Consider the following 19,851-nt stretch of genomic DNA (forward strand, 5'->3'; position numbering starts at 1 on the left):
ATGGTTGTATTGAAGACAGGAGAGACTTGAGGTAGAGAATTATGAGTGAAGACAGCAGGTTGCCCTGGGAAGCCTAGGAGGTTTTCATAGACTAAGCTGTCACTCATAAACCCATAGATTTACTAAGCATGCTCATACAAATCAATGCCCCTCCTTTCTTATGAACAGATCTTCCCTGGCAGCTCAATTTCTTTCAAGTCCTTGGCTTGGTTTTCAAAGTTTAGTGTCCCAAATGCTTACAGCCAAAGTTGTGGAAAGTAAAAATTATAGGGATGGTATTGTCACTTCTCTTTCACGGCCTAATGGTCTTACCAGCTCCTGATTTTATTTATAGGAGTCTCTGAAGCCAGAATTTAGCTCCAAGCTTGTGCTTTTCAACACAATGCTTCTCATTTTCCTCTAACTGCTTTAGGCCCCCTCATTAACTTAGGTGGGCAAGGCGTCTCTCATTTTTTGCAAAGAAATGTCATCACCTTTCTTTTTCTCCACATGTAACTAAGCACTAAGTAAATACCAGAGGCAGCTGGTGCCAGAGTGCTGGGCCTGGTGTCAGGAAGACCTGAGTTCAAATCTGGACTCGGACATGTACTAGTTGTGTGACCCTGAACAAGCCTCTTAGTCTCTATTTGCCTTAATCCCCTGGAGAAGGGAATGACAAACCAGTCCAGTACCTTTGTCAAGAAAACTCCAAATGAGGTCACAAAAAGTCAGGCAGGACTGAGCAACGAAAGTGTGAGAACAACTTAAGTATAAGGGTTAACAATGTTATCTAAGATTAAGATGGGTACAGATTCCGGGAACCCCCTTGAACTCTCCAGGAATCTTCACACTTGATCTTCACTTGAGGCCATAAGCCTTTCAATACGGTTGTCCAATTGCCCCGCCTACTTCCCACTCTAGCCCTTCATTGTCTGCTACCTCCCATTGCCTCCAGCTGTTTCCCACCCTTGATCACATCAAAATTCCACTCTCTTGGTTCTGACTTCTAGTCACCCCAGTCCCATAAAGATCCCTCTAAGACTCCTTCTTGAGACCCTCCCTAAACCCCAGACTACTTGGTCAACCCTAGATCCCTCCCACAATCTTTCTGTATATGAGATCCTTCTAGTCTCCATGAAGGTATTCAGATTCAATCTCGCTCAGACTCAGTTTGAGTCAGATAGTTCTAGTTCACTTGTCAATACAAGTGTCACAAATGCTGAGGCTTAAGAGTCAACCCAATATGGCCAATCTTAAATAAACTTTGTTTTCCTTTGACTAAAAGAAGGCTTGATCGAATTCATTTGGGCAGGCCCCTGGGGTGTCAGTATTTTGGGGTCCCAAGCACTCCAAATCTCAACATATGGTTCCTTGACCTCAATAGTTAGAAAAGTATTGACAACTAAAGCTACATTTAAGGGAGAGAACAGTTATGAAAAAGAACTAACCAGTACCACAGAGACTCATTTTCCCTAGCATAGGGAAATGAGAACAGAGGGGACAGAAAGGGAAGAGGACACACTGTCCTCTTCCCTGTTCATTTGTTCAAAATGTACAATGCAATAACTAGAGAGTAATTGTTTCTCTTTTACCCAGGAACCCTGAGGGTCTTCCCCTATCAGTTTGATTTTTTTTTTAATTAAAGGGGCCATCCCTTGAGTAACTTAAAGAAGCCTATTCATTGAATGAGTGTGTATCACTCATAGTGAGAATGTGTAAAGACCTTAGCCTGAAGGGGCCAGGGTCTCCCATTGCATCCTGGACCACCTCCAGTCATCCTGATGAATATCAGGCCACTGGATCCATATATGGCTCAGGAAAGGATAGTGAGGTTGGTGACTTTGCACAGCCCTCCCTCACTCAAATCAAAGTCAACTGCAAGTCATGTCATCATACTGATGTCATAGTCCTCTTCTAGAACAAAGGACAAACATAACCTGGTTCAGTGATCATTGTGAGTGCTAGCAAACATTCTCAGAGAGAATGTCTCCCATTTGTCCTCCAGATTGGTGTGACATCTCCTATATGTGCTGATAAGCTCCTGCAGTCTTCTCCTTATGTTTATTTAGCTCTCATATGTCCCTGGATCTTTCTGTCTTCTACCCACAAATTAATTTTCAACAGGGGGTAAGGGGAGGGATAAGATTGAGAGTAAAGGTCAGCCGACTTATTCAAGACTTTCTGCCCTTCTCTTCTCCCCAGGTGTGGCTGTCATAGGGAGTCCTGTAGTTTACCGAGTAGGGGAGTGACTTGGGTTTCACTTCTGAAAAAATGATTTTGGCAGATTAATAGAAGATTGATCAGTGTGGGGAGAGACTGGAGGAAGGGAGAACAATTGGGAGGCCATTGCAGTAGTTCCCAGGAGGTGATGAGGGCTAGAACTAGGGAGATGGCTATGTGAGCAAAGTTAAAGGAAAAACTAGAAGAGATATTGTGGGAGTTGAATGTACAAGTCTTGGCCACTGAATTGCACAAAGGAGGATTGAACATATACACAGTTTAGTGTAGAAATACATTATAAAGACAGAAATGGGAGAAGGAGGTTTAAAGGGGGGGATGGAATAGTCACAAGCAAAACAAATATCATCTTTGGAGGGTAGTTCCAAAGAGAGAGTCAAAAAAAAAAGAAAGAAAGAAAGTAGTATACGAACTAGAGATGAGGGTCTATCTAGTTTTGGTGAAGAGAAGGGCAGGAGATATATAAATAACCTTAGGTATAAAATACTAGTGTTGATCAGATGCTTCTTTTCTCTGTCTTTTTACAAACTGGGGGCAGTAGAGAGAAAGAGAAAAAAGTATAGGAAGATACAGTGGTGGAAAACACATAATTAATAGTCATGAATAGGATGAACAATAGAAGGCTCAAATGCAAAAAATTCTAAATTACTTCAAAATAAAAAATTTCATCCTGCTATTTCTAATTTCTTTATCCTGTGGATAAAAAAATATGTTGCATTAATTGGTGCAGTCTGATCCATCTTAATTTCCAGTTCATCTAGTACTAACTCATCCATAAAATGGAGGAGTGTGGCAAAATGGATTAGAAAACATAATCGAATAATATGCCATTTATAAGAAATACTTGAAATATGAAAATTCATACCAAGTTAAAATGAGGAAATTATTATCCTTTTACCTTGTGGTATTCCTTGTACATCAATGGTTCCTGTCTTAGTCCCTTGGGCCAGTTATGTCTTAAGGACAGTAAAATTTCTTTTAATAGCGAAACAAACCTAGACTGCATGGGGATAGACATTACTCCTACCACTGGGAGAGAACTGCATGAGGTTGATAAATAAACCTAGAAGAGCTAATGAGATCTTTGAGAGAGAAAAAGAGTGTTGATAAAGAAGAGAAGAAATCCCAGGAGAAAGTCTTGGGATGTACTTTCAGTATACAGATAATGACTCAGCAAAGGAATCTGAGAAAAAGCATCCAGACACATAGGGGATTTCAACATTATAAAATTGTTTAGGAAAAAAAGAAGAAAAGAAGGGATCCTAGAAAACTTCAGAGACCAATGTGATCCTGATTCCTAAATTGGAGAGAGATACAGCAGAAAATAAAACTATATATTTCCGATGAAGATTGATGCAAAAAATTAATAGAAGATTAGCAAGGAGTCTACAACATATTTAAAAGAGAATACTCTTTGACCATATTGGATTTCTACTATGAATTCAGGGTTGCTTCAATCTTTTTTTTTTATTTAATTTATTTATTTTAAGTTTTCAACATTCATTTCCACAAAATTTTGAGTTCCAAATCTTCTCCTCATCTCTCCCCTCCTCCCACCCCAAAACGCCAAGCATTCTAATTACCCCTATCACCAATATATCCTCCTTTCTAGCATCCCTCCCTTCCCTTATCCCCATCTTCTCTTTTGTCCTGTAAGGCAAAATAAATTTCTATATCCTATTACTTGTATTTCTTATTTCTCAGTTGTATGCAAGAACAATACTCCATAGTTGTTCCTAAAACTTTGAGTTCCAACTTCTCTTCCTTCCTCCCTCCCCACCCATCCCCATTGGGAAGGCAATCAATTCAATATAGACAATATATGTGTAATTTCACAAATGACTTCCATAATAGTCTTGTTGTGTAAGACTAACTATATTTCCCTCTTTCCTATCCTGCCCCTCATCACTTCTATTCCCTCTTTTGATCCTTTCCCTCCCCAAGAGTGTTGACTTCTAATTGCTCCCTCCTCCCATTGCCCTCCCTTCCATCATCCCCCCCACCTTGCTTATCCCCTTCTTCCCCACTTTCCTGTATTGAAAGATAGGTTTTCATACCAAAATGAGTGTGCATTTTATTCCTTCCTTGAGTCAAATGTAATGAGAGTAAGCTTCACATTTTCCCTCTCACCTCCCCACTTTTCCCCTCCATTGAAAAGTCTTTTTCTTGCCTATTTTATGAGAGATAATTTGCCCCATTCCATTTCTCCCTTTCTCCTCCCAATATATTCCTCTCTCACGTCTTAATTTTGTTTTTTAGATATGATTCCATCCTTTTCAACTAACCCTGCGCTCTGTGTGTGTGTGTGTGTGTGTGTGTGTAATCCCACCAACCACCCAGATACTGAAAAAAGTTTCAAGAGTTATAAATAGTCTTTCCATGTAGGAATGTAAACAGTTCAACTTTACTAAGTCCCTTATGATTTCTCTTTCCTGTTAACCTTTTCATGCTTCTCTTGATTCTTGTGTTTGAAAGTCAAATTTTCTTTTCAGCTCTGGTCTTTTCATCAAGAATGCTTGAAAGTCCTCTATTTCATTGAAAGACCATTTTTCCCCTGAAGTATTATACTCATTTTTACTGAGTAGGTGATTCTTGGTTTTAGTCCTAGTTCCTTTGACTTCTGCAATACTTCATATTTCATATCTGCAATATTTCATATTTCATATCTGCAATATTTCATATTCCATGCCCTTCGATCCCTTAATGTAGGAGCTGCTAGATCTTGTGTTATCCTGACTGTATTTCCACAATATTCAAATTGTTTCTTTCTAGCTGCTTGCAATATTTTCTCCTTGATCTGGGAACTCTGGAATTGATGTTCCCAGGAGTTTCTCTTTTTGGATCTCTTTTAGGAGGTGATTGGTGGATTCTTTCAATATTTGTTTTGCCCCCTGGTTTTAGAATATCAGGACAATTTTCCTTGATAATTTCATGAAAGATGATGTCTATGCTCTTTTCGTGGTCATGGCTTTCAGGTAGTCCCATAATTTTTAAATTGTCTCTCCTGGATCTATTTTCCAGCTCAGTTGTTTTTCCAGTGAGATATTTCACATTATCTTCTATTTCTTCATTCTTTTGGTTTTGTTTTGTGATTTCTTGGTTTCTTGTAAAGTCACTGGCCTCCATCTGTTCCATTCCAATTTTTAAAGAACTATTTTCTTCAGTGAGCTTTTGAACCTCCTTTCCCATTTGGCTAATTCTGCTTTTGAAAGCATTCTTCTCCTCATTGGCTTTTTGAACCTCTTTTGTCAATTGAGTTAGCCTATTTTTCAAGGTGTTATTTTCTTCAGCATTTTTTTGGGTCTCCTTTAGCAAGTTGGTGACTTGCTTTTCATGCTTTTCTTGCATCTCTCTCATTTCTCTTCCCAATTTTCCCTCTACCTCTTTTACTTGATTTTCAAAATCCTTTTTGAGCTCTTCCATGACCTGAGACCGTTGAATGTTTATTCTGGATGTTTGGGATACAGAAGCCTTGACTTTTATGTCTTTCCCTGATGATAAGCATTGTTCTTCTTTATTTGAAAGGATGGGAGAAGATATCTGTTCACCAAGAAAGTAACCTTCTATAGTCTTATTTTTTTTTCCCTTTTTGTGGCATTTTCCCAACCAGTTACTTGACTTTTGGGTTCTTTGTCAAGAGTAGGGTATACTCTGGGGATCTGTAAGATCTCAGTTCCTCCAAGGTGGCACAATCAAGCATGTACACTGGTCTTGGAGCAACAAGAAACTTTTGTCTCCAGAATGTATGAGTAGTAGAGTTTCCTCTCCACAACCACCTGGCCTCCAGTTCCACCAAGCTGGCACTGGGGGCTGAGATTCAGATAAGGTGCTCAATTCCTCCAGGGGCTTTAGGCAGGGCCAGGGCCACCAATAAGTGTGAGATAAAGATCAGCTGCTCAATTCTTGCAGGAGCATTAGGTGGGGGCAGGGCCTCCACATAGGACTGAGGTATGGATTGGCTGCTTAGTTACTCCAGGGACTTTATGATCCAACAGTGAATGCAGGCTGCTGTGGGAGCTGCTGCCCCTGCCTGATGTGGCTTCTACCACCACCACCTGAGGCTGGAGCTATGGGAAAACCCTGCTCCCTTCTTAATCAGCTGAAAAAACCTTCTCACTGACCTTAGGTGTCTGTGGGTTGAGGGATCTGCAAACCACTGCCACTGCTGCTGGGGATTCCTCCCCCAAAGCCTGCTCAGGTCCTCCTCCAGGTGCCCTACCATGCAGCTAAGGCTGGGCTGGGCTCTGCTCCGTGTCTGGTGTGACAGACCTTTCCTATCAGCCTTTCAGGCCACCCTGGGCTGGAAATCTCCTCCACTCCATTGTTCCGTGGCTTCTGCTGCTCAAGAATTTGTTGACAGTCTTTCTTTACATGTATTTTATGGGCTGTGGGAGAAGAACTAATGTATGTTTGTCTTTCTACTCCACCATCTTGGCTCTGCCCTCTGTCAGGGTTGCTTCAATCTTAATTGAAGCCCTTCTTCTTAATTTTCCTATTTGTCAAGGCTGCCAGGTTTCCAGTCTTGGTGTCATCCTCACCTCATTCTCCCTTACTCCAAATATCAAATCAGTTACTAAATCTAATTATTTCTATCTCCTTAACATCTCTTACATTTGTCCTTTTCTTTCCATGTGTAGTCACCACCTTGGGCCAGGCTCCCACCATCTCTCTTTTAGGATATTGCAATAACCTCTTCATTGGCCTGCCTTGAGTCTTCCTCTTTCAAATTCATCTTTCACACAGCAAAAGGAAGGGAATTACATTTATATAACACCTACTATGTGCCAGGCACTGACTGTACTAAACACTTTTTACAAATATTACCTCTTCTAACACACAGCTGTTAAAATATTTTTTTTCTTAAAGCATAGATCTGACCATATGGCTCACCTACTCAACAAATTCCAATACAAAATCCTATGTTTGACATTTAGAATCCTCTGCAGCCTGGCCTCATCCAAACTTTCCAGCCTCATTGCAAGTTACTCTCCTTCACACCCACTATTGTTCATCCAAACTGTATTTTATATTCTTCCTCATACATGGTGCTCCACATCCCATACCTATATCTTTTCATTAGCTCTTCTCCAGGCATGAAGATACTCTCTCCTCACCTTCAACTCTTAAAATTCCCTAGGTTCCTTCAAACCTCAATTTTGACTCTACCTTCTACATGTTACCTTTCTTGATTCTCCAAAGGTACTAGTGCCACCCCCTCCCCCAAAAGTTATCATATCTATTTTATATATCCCTATATTTCTAAATGAGCTTGCATATATAAGGGGTAGTTAGATGGCAGTGTACCCAGCCTGAAGTCAGGAAGACTCATCCTCTTGAGTTCAAATCATGACTCAGACACTTACTAGCTGTATAACCCTGGGCAAGTCACTTAACCCTATTTGCCTCAGTTTTCTCATCTGTCAAGTGAACAGGAGAAGGAAATGTCAAACTACCCCAAGAAAATCCCAAATGAGGTCATAAAATGTCAGACATGATTGAAACAACTGAACAACAACACTCCCTTCAGTCTCTGGGTTCACACAATGTGGCTCAGATGTTCTACATGACAGCAGAGTTTTCACTAAATGTCTACTGTCTCAGTTCTCCAGAGACTGAGCTTTTTATGCATCAGGCAACAATAGATCCACACCAATAGTTCAAGTCTTTGTCCCAGGCACAAATCAAATCCCAAGAATGGCCTCCTTGCCTCTTAAAGGGAAATTAACATAGTCTAAGAAAGTGCCATTCCTTCTACATACTACCCCTTCGTGGCAAGGTCTGAAAATTTATCCAGGTGATCTTCCACTGCTTAAATGGCCTTAAGGAGATTACTAGACAATTCTGACCTCAGACATGCAAAAGTTTAGCACAGATAGTAATGGAAAAGGGGCTTAGTACCAACAAAAGGCAGATAATATATTAAACAATGTAAAAATTCTCTTTAAAATTTTAGTCTATAGTGGGAATGATATCAGAAAATTCTGGTGTCAAATGTCAAGAAAACACAATGAAGAAATAATGTGTATTAAGAAAAGCAAAACAAGTAAGAAAGGGTAACTCTATCACAAGTATGGGCAGAGCCACAGAGAAAAGAATGACTTGGGCACAAGGATTGCAGGAACAGCTGGAAGAAATGAAGCAAGAAATAAAAAAATGAAATGAAATCAGAATTGAAATTAGAACTGTGAGAGGAAAAAATTGAAAGAAGAATAAATAACATTAAATTGAAAGTAGAAGTTCTTATTCAGACTCTGAAAAATAGGATAGTACAATCAAAATTCAGTGACTTCTGGAGACAAGAAATATTAGAACAACATCAAAAGATTTTTAAAAAAGAGAAGAAAATATAAAGTATCTATTATTAAACACAACTGACTTGGAAAACAGGTTCAGCTTAAGAACTGTTTAACTATAAAAACAAAACAAAAAAAGAATCATTTGACTCTCAGAAAACTAAGACCAAACAAAAACCTTGGATACCATACTTCAAGGAGCAAAGGACCTGAGTGTTTTGCTGCTTTTAAGAGAAAAACAAAAAGGAAGAGAAAACAGAATATAGCAGTAAAGAAATGATGAAGAAGGTAGAAGAGCTTACTATTTTGCATAACTGGGGTACACCAGAAGAGGGCATCTCCTGATTTTCACTTTTATCTGAATTGCACAAAGGAAAACTGAACAGACACAGAGTTTGATGTAGAAATCATTATAAAGACAGAAATGGAAGAAGGGGGTTTAAAGAAGGAGGGCACATCAAGGGATGGAATAGTCACAAACAAAAGAAGTATCCTCTCTGGAGGGCAGTTCAAAAGGAAGAGTAAAAAAAAGAGAAAGTAGTGTTAGAAGTGAGCCCATCACCTTAAACAAAGGACAATACGTGTTGTGAAAACAGGAAAGCTTTTATTAATCTTTATGTCCATTCCCCCTGAACGGACAGGTAGCCTCTCCAGTAAGGTTACAGAATGACTACAATACGTGCAGAAAGATGGGGCTTCTTATACTGTTTTCCTAACTTTGGATGTCCTGCGCTACAGTCCCCTGGCCCTGTGACTCCATGTTCTCCTCTCTGATAGGCCCTTCCTCACACAACTCCTTGGGCCTGCACATTAGTTTCTGACCTCTAACCTGTCCATTCTAGGTCACAACCCTTATCACCTAGGAATGTGGACAACAGAACTTTCTTACTTCCCACAGCAGTATAAGAACTACAGGTTAGGGTCTATCTAGTCTTGGTGAAGAGAAGAAGGGCAGTGAAGTAAATACAGACAATCTTAATTATAAATGTCTTCTTTTTGCTACCTTCCTTTACAAACTGGGGAGAGTAGAGAGTAGAAAGAAAGAAGAAAAAAGCATAAGAAGACACAATGGTAGAAAACACATAATTAATAGTCATGGCTATTTGTGAAAAGGATGAACACTAGAAGACCCAAGTGCATCAACTGATTCAAAAGAATTCTAATTTACTTCAAAATAAAATTTTTCATCCTGCTCTTTCTAATTTCTTTGTCCTGTGGATAAAAAAAAAATATGTTGCATTAATTGGTGCAATTTGGTCCTTCTAGATATTCTTAAATTCCAGTGTGTCTGGCGTTAACTCATCCATAAAATGGAGGTGTGGAAAAAATGGATTAGAAAGCACAATCCAACAGTATGTCATTTATCCGACACACTTGAAATAGAAATATTCGTGCCACATTAAAATGAGGAAATTATTATCCTTCAGATGATTTCAAAAAAGCAGGGGCAGAAAAGTCAAAAGGAAGAAGTATACAATTAAATAATACTATCAATACTTAGAATATAGAAGAATGAAAAAGCATTTATTAAGCACTTATTATATACTAAACATCATGCTAAGCACTGGAAATATAAAGAGGAAAAAAAAAAGAAGACTGTCCTTGCTCCCAAGGAGCTGATGTGCTCTATTAGGGATGATCTAACACATATAGCAAGATTCACCTTGAGGGGCAGTGAAGTAGCACAGAGCCCCAGTTGTGGAGTCAGGAGGATGTGAGTTCAAATGTAACATCTGACAATTTCTAGATGTTTGACCTTGACCAAGTCACTTAACTCTGTTTGCCTCAGTTTCCTTCTCTGTCAAGTGAACTGGAGAAGGAAATGGCAAATCACTCCAGTAAAACCACTGCCAGGAAAACTCCAGTTGGGTTCACAAAGGGCCAGACACAACTGAAAAACAAGTGAACAAAAGCAAGAGAAGCTTGTTTATACAAAATTGTTTTCATGTTGTGTCTCCTCTGACTGTGAACTCCTTGAGAACAGAGACTGTCTTTATTTATATTTGTATGCCCAGTGCTTGGCATGGTTCCTGGCACTTAGTAGGTGCTCAACAAATACCTATTGCCTGATTGACTCTGTGGAAGCCTTGGGAAAAAGCTCTTTGATTGGCACTAATTCATTTATAGTTAGGACAGAATAAGGATATCCACCAATGAGTATCTCCCTATATGTTCATGGAATGACATAGCCTCTAAATACTTAAAGGAACAGTTAAGTGAATTATAGGAAGAAATTGACAGCAACACTAAAATAGTTGAGATCAAGATGTTCCTTTTTGCAGTGGACAAATCTAACAAAAAGAAATATACAAGAAGTCAAGACCTGAGTAAAATTTAGAAAAGTTAAATAATAGATCTCTGAAGATTGCAGAATGAGAATAGAAAGGAAAATGTGTGTGTGTGTATGTGTGTGTGTTTGTATATACATATATATTTCTCAGTCATACATGGCACTTTTGCAAAAATCGATCACGATCATAAAAGTTTCATTTACAAATGCAGAAAAGCAGAAATATAAAATACAACTAATGTGGATAGAAATGGTGCCCTAAGAGTTAAAAATAATATTAAGGATAGACCCCTGGTTTATTTTCTAACCTGAAGGTGCCCTAAAATTTTCCCTTCCTCTTATCCTGGACCATATAATTCCTTGTCCCCACCCCTCATACTGGGGGGACCATAAAATTCCTTGTCCCCTCCCCCTGACCTGGGGGAATGGGATTTTCTTATCTCCCTTATCTTGTGTCATTCATAGTCCTCACCCTGTGTCTTCATCTTGCAAGACTTACCCTAGATATCCAATCCCTCCTGAGGAAACCCTGAAATCATCCTATATAAACCTGGTCCTTTTCGTATAACACTATCTTTGTCTAACTCCTAGTTAAATCTCAGACCCACTGCTTTTGCTCCAATAAAGCTCCCAATGGCTAAAGAGAAGATCTAAATGAATTCATTCACATTTTGAACCAGCTCTCTCATTCTCTCTCTCTTCAACACAACCTTTACGGACCACAGTGCAACATAAATTATGATCAATAAAAAGAATTTAAAGAAACCATTCAATATTAAATGGAGACTAAATGATTCAATCCTAAAGAATTGGTGGGTCAAAGAACAAATTACAGAAACCATAGATAATCGTATCAAAACAAATTATAAAGAACCGAATCTACCAAAAAGCTTGAGACACAGCCAAAACAGTCGTTTGGGGGAAGTAGATAACTCTAAATACTTTCATTAACAAAAGAGAGAATGAATTAAATCAACAAGTATTTATTAAGCCCTTGATATATGACAGGTACTGGTTTAAATGTCTGGCATACAAAGGCCAAACAGTCTTTTTCCTCAAGGAGCTCATGGTTGAGACAATATGAAAATAACTAGGCACGTAGATGACACATGCAGAGTAGATAGAAGGTAAATCGAAAGGAAAGAGTACCACTAGAGGAAATGTTGAGGTCAGGGAACCATAATGATGAGGTTTAGGGAGCTCTGGACCCCAAAATACTGGCATGCTTGGTCCTGCCAAATGAATTCACCTCAAGCCTTCTTTCAGCCAAAGTAAAACAAAGTTTACTAAAGATTCACCATGTTAGGTTGACTCTTAAGGAGCCTAACCATTTGCGATGCTTGTATTGACAAGTAAGCCAGATGGAATCTCAGCTAGACAGAGTCAAAGATGAATTGAAACTGAGTGCCTTCATGGAGAGGAGATGGAATTTATATACAGAATGACAGTGGAAAAGGTCTAGAGGTGGTCTCATAGTCTGGGAGGAGGGTCTAAGGAGGATCTTGATGAGACTCAGGTAATTAGGGATGTAATCAAGCGTGAGAAACAGTAGGAGGCAATTGGGAGGTATCAGACAATGCAGGGATTGGGTGGGAAGCAGGTGGGGCAATTCAGAGGTAACAGATAATGGAGGGCCAGGTTAGATTAAGGGTAGTAGGTTTGAGTGTGAAAGGCCAGATTAAGTGAGAAGATTCTACGGAGTTCAAGGAGGTTCCCAGAGTTTGTACCCCATCAGAAGGACCAGGAAAGGTCTTCTGCAGGAGGTTAGTTAAATCTTAAACTAGGAAAGTAAGAAATAAAAATCCTCAGTTAAACACAAAAAGAGAAATTCTAGTAATCAAAGAAAATTAAAAACAAAAACTGTTAAATTGATCAATAAAACTAGTTTTTTTAAAAAACTAACAAAATTAACTAATTTAATTTAAAAAAGAGGAAAAACAAATTGTCATATGAAAAATGAAAAAGCAGAATTCACAATAAAAGGGAAATAAAGGAAATTATTTAGAAATTACTCAATCTTCCACTAATGAAATCAATAATTTAAATGAAACTGATACATATTTGCAATAATGTAAAATAATCAGATTAACAGATCAGAAAATAAACAATTTAAATGGCCCAGTCTTAGAAATGAAATTGAGCAAGCCACAAAGGAATTCCTAAAGGAATATAAAAACAAAGACCAGATAGATTTGCAAGTGAATGCTATCAAATATTCAAGAACAATGAATTCCAATATTACACAAACAGTTTGGAAAAATAGGGAAAGAAGGCTTCCTATTCGTTACTTTCTATGAGAAAGATACAATCCTGATAACAAAACCAGGGAGGGATAAAACACAGAGGACAAAAACTATTGATCAATATCTTTAATGAGCATCAATTAAAAATTGAATAAAATATTTAAAAGTTTACACATATTATAAAAAGAGAGGGATGGCACACCACGACCAGGTTAGTTTTATACTAGAAATTAACCTGGTAAAGAAATGGGGTGTAGGGTGTGTTCAGGGAATACTAGTACCTTTGGTGTGTTGGCTGCTAAGCCCTTTTTGGGGCTCTTTCTACCTTTGGTGTTCAACTGTTGCACCCAATTCTCACCTGTGGCTCCAAGAAGCTGCAGCATGCTCAGCAACACCCCGGTAAACTGTTCAGCAGATGGGCCAAACCAGGTTGAGGGTAACCAAGGAGTCTCAAATTTTGAGTTGGAAGGATTTCTACCCTAAGCATGTGAAGACTTCCTCTGGTGGAATGAGTGGATGAGAACAATTTGTTCCAACGGCCATGAAGGCAGATGAAGCAGGTGATGTGGAGTGCTTAGAGCTTGGTTAGACACTGAAGACGCCAAGGTCATCCACTGCATCCTGAGTCATAGTCAGTTGTCTTGACTCTGTCCTGCCACTGGACTGTGATGACTCTGGAGGAGACAATAAGGTTGACGACTTCATGCAACTCTGCCTCACTTAAATCCAATTTACACACAAATCAAAAAAACATATACTAGAAATGGAGAGTTGGTTCAATATTAGCAAAGCTAGAAACACAGACCATGGCTAGGGATGGGATCTGTGATTTCATTAGTATAGTGAACTTCCAGGTAAGGAAACTCCCTCTGACATGCAGGTTGATCCCTCTTATGCTACTTAGAGAGTTTTTATGTCTTAAGAGATTTGCTAAATCACTAAATGGTTACCAAGGGTCATACAGTACGCACCTGAGTCAGGACTTAAATTCAGATCTTCTTTGCTTCAAAAGTGGCTCTCTTTCCACTACTCCATGCTCATATAAATTTAATGGATCATATTAATAACAAAAAAACCAAATTACAATTCTATTGATAGAAATTGTTAGTGACGCACTCGACACACAAAAAGGTATCAAGTAAAATTTATTAAAACAGAGTTTCAGAGGAATTAAAGGCCTTGGTCAAGGTGAACTCCACCCTTCTTCAGAAAGGGGGAGTGAGAGAAAGAGATAAGAAAGTGAAGACATTTTTATAAAATTCATGCAAGATAGATCTTCCCATCAGAGGAGGGATTGGTCTATTCTCTCTCAGGTCACAACCTTTTGACACACCTACTTAAGTCACTAACATACGTGGTTGAATTTTCTCCTTTCTGATAGGCTTTGCCTCAAACTCCTCAGACCTGTGCATTAGTTTCTGATCTTCTTCACCTGACTGCTAGGTCACAGGTCAACTTTCCCTTCTGGAAGTTTTGACCTTGTGGAAATGAAACTGTCCTTTGTTTCCCACAGTATAGAAGAAACTGACAAAATATAATACTCCTTTATGTTAAAAATATTAAAAAGCTAGAAATAAATGAATCTTTTTAATAAGGCAAATTATGTATATCTAAAACCAAGAGCTAATATTATCTCTAGTGGAGAAACACTAAGGGCCTTTCCAATAAGATCAGGAGTAAAAAAGGCTATCTATCCATTGTTACCACTGTGACTGTGTAAAGTTGTGTAGGTAGAAATGAAAAGACATGACAATTGATTGGATGTGGGGTGGTAGTGGTGTGGAATGAGGAGAAGCTGAGGGTGACACTGCCCTTACTAACCTGGGAAGCTAAAAGAATGGTCACAGAAATAAGGGAATATAGAACAGCAGGGTTGGGATAAGTTCACTTTTAGACATGTTGAATTTGAGATGGTTAGCATTCTGTTGATAACACAGCAGGACCTCAGGCTAAAGACCAGATATTGTGTGTGTGTATATATGTGTGTATGGATGTGTATATACACACACACACACACACGGATATATATGTATACATACATACATATATGTGCGTATATATACATGTACATATTATTCATGCATACATACACATACACATGCATACAATGTATCTACATTGTCAGGAAGAGTTTCCTCACCTATAAGTTTGTTTTATTAATGAAATTACAGTTCTTATCCCTACACACTATCCCTAGCCTGTGTATGTAGTTTTTCTAATTTGTTCTTTAGTCATTTTTAGTTGGGTCTGACTCTTTGTGAGCCCCTTTGGGGTTTTCTTGGCAAAGATTTGCCATTTCCTTCTCCAGTTCATAAGGAAACTGAAGCAAACAGAGTTAAGTGACTTGCTCAGGAGGATACAATTAACTAGTATATGTCTGAGGTCAGATTTGAACTCAGGTTTTCCTGACTTCAAGACTGGTTCTCTATCGACTTTGCCACCTAGCTGAGCCAATATTAGGAACCAATATATGTCAATATACATATACTTATGTATATAAGTGTTAGGGCTCTCTCTACATGTATGCATGTATATTTATATGAGATTCATTAGCATAGATGGTTAAATCCATGGGAGCTGATGAATTTCCCAAAAGAAAATAGAGGAGGACTAGGACAGAGTATTGGGGTACACTCACAGTTACAGAGATTTTTAAGAAATAGTCATACAGGTATGGGAGAAACTGAGCAAGAGAGAGCAGTGTCACAAAAATCCAGAGAAGAGACAATGTCCAGGAGGGGGACCGTCAACAGTGTCAGATTCATCAGAGAGGACAAAAAGGATGAGGGCTGAAGAAATTTCATCAGATTTGGCAAAAGGCACAGGTGAAGACAAGACCATCTGAGGCATAGGGGACAGTCTGTGCAAATGTACAAAAGCAGGAGTCAGAATATGATATGTGGGGAACAAAAAGGCCAGTCTGCTGGAGCATAGTATAAGGGAGAGTAATATGTAATTATCCTGGAAAGACAGGTTAGAGCCAGGTTTTGAAAGGTTTTAGACACTAAACAGAAAGGAAGGAAACAGGCATTAAAAAAAATTTTTTTGAATTTTTTTTGAATTTTTAATTGATTAATTGATTTTAAGTTTTCAACATTCATTTCCACAAAATTTTGAGTTCCAAATCCTCTCCCCATCTCTCCCCTCCCCCACCCCAAAATGCTGAGCATTCTAATTACCCCTATCACCAATCTATCCTCCTTTCTAGCATCCCTCCCTTCCCTTATCCCCATCTTCTCTTTTGTCCTGTAAGGCAAGATAAATTTCTATATCCTATTACCTGTATTTCTTATTTCCCAGTTGTATGCAAGAACAATACTCAACAGTTGTTCCTAAAATTTGAGTTCCAACTTCTCTTCCTTCCTCCCTCCCCACCCATCTGCATTGGGAAGGCAAGCAATTCAATATAGACCATATATGTGTAATTTCACAAATGACTTCCATAATAGTCATGTTGTGTAAGACTAACTATATTTCCCTCTTTCCTATCCTGCCCCCCATTTCTTCTATTCTCTCTTTTGACCTTGTCCCTCTCTCCCCAAGAGTGTTGACTTTTAATTGCTCCTTCCTCCCATTGCCCTCCCTTCCATCATCCCCCCCACCCTGCTTATCCCCTTCTTCCTCACTTTCCTGTATTGAAAGATAGACACCAAAATAAGTGTGCATTTTATTCCTTCCTTGAGTCAAATGTGATGAGAGTAAGCCTCACGTTTTCCCTCTCACCTCCCCACTTTTCCCCTCCATTGAAAAGTCTTTTACTTGCTTCTTTTATAAGAGATAATTTGCCCCATTCCGTTTCTTCCTTTCTCCTCCCAATATATTCCTCTCTCACCTCTTAATTTTGTTTTTTAGATATGATTCCATCCTTTTCAACTCACCCTGTGCTCTCTCTCTCTCTCACTATATATATATATATATTTATATTTATCTATCCATCTATGTGTGTGTGTGTATGTGTGTAATCCCAGCTACCCAGATACTGAAAAAAGTTTCAAGAGTTATAAATATTGTCTTTCCATGTAGGAATGTAAACAGTTCAACTTTAGTAAGTCCCTTATGATTTCTCTTTCCTGTTAATCTTTTCATGCTTCTCTTGATTCTTGTGTCTGAAAGTCAAATTTTCTTTTCAGCTCTGGTCTTTTTGTCAGGAATGCTTGAGAGTCCTCTATTTCATTGAAAGACCATTTTCCCCCTGAAGTATTATACTCAGTTTTGCTGGGTAGGTGATTCTTGGTTTTAGTCCTAGTTCCTTTGACTTCTGCAATATCATATTCCATACCCTTTGATCTCTTAATGGAGAAGCTGCTAGATCTTGTGTTATCCTGACGGTATTTCCACAATACTCAAATTGTTTCTTTCTAGCTGCTTGCAATATTTTCTCCTTGACCTGGGAACTCCGGAATTCGACATCTGGAATTAATGTTCCCAGGAGTTTCTCTTTTTGGATCTCTTTTCAGGAGGTGATTGGTGGATTCTTTCAATATTTGTTTTGCCCCCTGGTTCTAGAATATCAGGGCAGTTTTCCTTGATAATTTCATGAAAGATGATGTCTATGCTCTTTTTGTGGTCATGGCTTTCAGGTAGTCTCATAATTTTTAAACTGTCTCTCCTGGATCTATTTTCCAGGTCAGTTGTTTTTCCAATGAGATATTTCACATTATCTTCCATTTTTTCATTCTTTTGGTTTTGTTTCATTTTGTTTCATTCTTTTGGTTTCTCATAAAGTCATTAGCCTCCATCTGTTCCACTCTAACTTTGAAAGAACTATTTTCTTCAGTGAGCTTTTGAAGCTCCCTTTCCATTTGGCTAATTCTGCTTTTGAAAGCATTCTTCTCCTCATTGGCTTTTTGAACCTCTTTTGCCAATTGAGTTAGCCTATTTTTCAAGGTGTTATTTTCTTTAGCATTTTTTTGGGTCTTGTTTAGCAAGTTGTTGACTTGCTTTTCATGCTTTTCTTGCATCTCTCTCATTTCTCTTCCCAATTTTCCCTCTACCTCTTTTACTTGATTTTCAAAATCCTTTTTGAGCTCTTCCATGGCCAGGAGGCCATTGAATATTTATTTTGGATGTTTGGGATACAGAAGCCTTGACTTTTATGTCTTTCACTGATGGTAAGCATTGTTCTTCTTCATCTGAAAGGATGGGAGAAGATATCTGTTCACCAAGAAAGTAACCTTCTATAGTCTTATTTTTTTTCCCCTTTTTGTGGCATTTTCCCAACCAGTTACTTGACTTTTGGGTTCTTTGTCAAGAGTAGGGTCTGGGGGTCTGTAAGATCTCAGTTCCTCCAAGGTGGCACAATCAAGCATGTACACTGGTCTTGGAGCAACAAGAAACTTTTGTCTCCAGAATGTATGAGTAGTAGAGTTTCCTCTCCACAACCACCTGGCCTCCAGTTCCACCAAGCTGGCACTGGGGGCTGAGATTCAGATAAGGTGCTCAATTCCTCCAGGGGCTTTAGGCAGGGCCAGGGTCACCATTCAGTGTGAAATAAAGATCAGCTGCTCAGTGCCCCCAGGGGTTTTATGATCCAACAATGGATGCAGGCTGCTGAGGGAGCTGTTGCCACTGCCAGATGTGGCCTCTGCCACCACCTGAGGCTGGAGCTATGGGGAGACCCTTCTCCCTTCTCTGCCAGCTGAAAAAACTCTCTCCCTGACCTTTGGTGTCTGTGAGTTGAGGGATCTGCAAACCGCTGCTACTGCTGCTGAGGATTCCGCCCCCGAGACCTGCTCAGGTCCTCTTCCAGGTGCCCTACTATGCAGCCAAGGCTGGGCTGGGCTCCCCTCTGTGTCTAGTGTGACAGACCTTTCCTGTCGGCCTTTCAGGTCACCCTGGGCTGGAAATTTCCTGCACCCCATTGTTCCGTGGCTTCTGCCGCTCTAGAATTGGTTGAGTCTTTCTTCACAGGTATTTTATGGGCTGTGGGGGAAGAGCTAGTGAATGTACATCTTTCCACTCCACCATCTTGTCTCTGCTCCCCGAAAACAGGCATTTGTTAAGCTTCTACTATGGTCAGGGAACCTACTAAGCACTTTATGAATATTATCTCATTATGTCTTCACAACAACCTTGAAAAGTTAAGTGCTATTGTTATTCTCATTTTATAGTTGAGGAAACTGAGGCAGAGCAGAGATTAAGTGACTTGCCCAGAGTCACACAACAAGTAAATATCTTAGGTCAAATTTGAACTCAGGTCTTCCTGTGTCCAGATTCAGTGCTCCACCCACTGTGCCTCCTAGCTGCCTCTAGGTAAACTCCTATAAACTCTTAAACAAGAATTTATATTTTGTCCTAGAGGTAAAAAGAAGCCAATAAAGTTTTTCCTCCTCCTTTTCTTCTTCTTTTTCTTCCTCCTCTTCCTCTGACTGAAAGTACAGGGGCCACTCAGGGCCTGGTGCTATTACAATTTGCTTGGGAGCATTGACTTGGCCATTTTCTGACCTGCACCAGTTCATTCATGCTTAGGCAACCCAGTAGCCTCCTGGTTCCCAGAAAGCTCACCAGGTCAATGCCAAACATAATGTGGTCACCAAATCAGCTAAGCTCACTACAGTTCAGAGCTATTAAATTCAAGATTCCCCTAGCCTCAGTCTCCCAGGAAGGAGAGGTTACAGACATGTGCCATCATGCCCAGCACTAGTGAAGCTTCTTGGGCAGTGTAGCAACATGGGTTAGATCTATTCTTTTAGAATATCAGTTTGAAGCTGTGAGGAGGTCTAAGTGGAGAGATGGACAGATTGCAAGCAGGAAGACCAATTAGGAGTCAACTCATTCTTTTAAAATAAATGTAGACATGCTAGAAGCA

This window comes from Notamacropus eugenii, chromosome 2 (assembly GCF_028372415.1).
Source record: "Notamacropus eugenii isolate mMacEug1 chromosome 2, mMacEug1.pri_v2, whole genome shotgun sequence".
Taxonomy (NCBI): Eukaryota; Metazoa; Chordata; class Mammalia; order Diprotodontia; family Macropodidae; genus Notamacropus; species Notamacropus eugenii.